Below are 1,336 nucleotides of genomic sequence, written 5' to 3'. Positions count from 1 at the left end.
ATTGCAGTCCAGTGCATTAACCTGCAGTGCGAGACCAGTACTCCTCAGAGCCTGGGAAATTCATGGTGTAGCTCCAATCTCATAAGACTTTTTAAGAGTTGCTGAGTTGAAATCATCTCAGTGACACAGAACAACAACTGATTCTCACCATTAAGGAGAAGACAGTTGCTGATACCACACTTGCTTCAAAGGAGCCAATGTCTACTAAGGTCCTGCTTTATGCCTTCATAAATATTTATTAGAATGTGGAGCAAGTGTTGGAGGCAAGCTGTGGAGGAGGAAATTCATATACAAATTAAGGTTATATTTGTTTTTGAGAGGAGCTTGATTACAAGTGTCAACACAGAGCCCACATTGCTCTAAGACTCGAATTCAAGCAAGTTAAAGATTGCCCGAGCAGTGGCAGCGAGACGCCACCCACCGTTGCTGGGTTTGGAGCTGGATGAAGAGAACCACAAGCCGAGGAATGCAGGTGGCTTCTGGAAGCTGGAAAACGCAAAGAAATATATTTTCCCTAGAGACTCCAGAAGAAACAAAGCCCCTTGGAACTTTGGTTTTAGCCCAGAAAAACTGATTTCAGACTTCGGACCTCCAGGTAGCTCTGGGTTGTTTGAAGTCACTGTGTTTGTGGTAGCTTGTTACAGCAGCGAGGAGGAGTGAATACTTTATCTTTCAGTACTGCATAGAGGTCATGAGAGTACCTTAAACTTTAGAGTCCTTTTCAGCAATGTTAGGATTCCAGCTTGTCACCGTAAATACTATTCTGTAGATGCCAAAGCTAAACCACAAGAAATAACATCAAGGAAGAACAAGTAGATGCATTAGGAATTGAAATCTATGCTCATTCATTGTCAAGCATAATTATAAACGTGTTTGGACTTCAGTCTTTATCCTAATTAAGTATTTGTGTTTGTGGATGAACAGTGTTGCAAAAGAAAAGAGAATCCTTTTTGCCCTACACAAGGTCCCTACCCCTCTTCCAAACTGAAGATGGTCAGAAGACTCAATCTTTCAAAGCACAGGAAGAGGCGGTGGTAGCCAGTGAGTCTACTGTGAATGCTTTGATGCTTTCTGAGGTCTTGGGCATAGATGGGGAAGACAATGAACTATGGGTTCATGAATAGGACCAGAGCACTCCCAGGGAGATAATTTGAGGGAAATGGAGCTGAATTTGCCTTCCTTCAGTTCTTAGAAAATAACTACTAAAATATATATATTTAAAACCCTTGCTATTAAGTTTCAAGAGGGAGTTTAGTTTAAGAGTATAGGGGGAAAGAAAGAGTCCCCACTGAATAGTTTTCATCTTGTCTAGATGGATCTGGTGAAAAGAGATGGG

The 1,336-nt window shown here is 41.6% G+C and overlaps 1 protein-coding gene across 1 annotated transcript in view; it reads left to right on the top strand.

Moving 5' to 3' along the window:
* Positions 1-1,336, top strand: part of NCALD (neurocalcin delta) — a 43,414-nt gene that overhangs the window by 5,655 nt on the left and 36,423 nt on the right. The gene's annotated exons all lie outside the window — the stretch shown is intronic.

This window comes from Chrysochloris asiatica, unplaced genomic scaffold (assembly GCF_000296735.1).
Source record: "Chrysochloris asiatica unplaced genomic scaffold, ChrAsi1.0 scaffold00001, whole genome shotgun sequence".
NCBI classification, from domain to species: domain Eukaryota; kingdom Metazoa; phylum Chordata; class Mammalia; order Afrosoricida; family Chrysochloridae; genus Chrysochloris; species Chrysochloris asiatica.
Note: the sequence above shows the minus strand (reverse complement) of the source record. Positions and strands in the feature narration are given on the sequence as shown.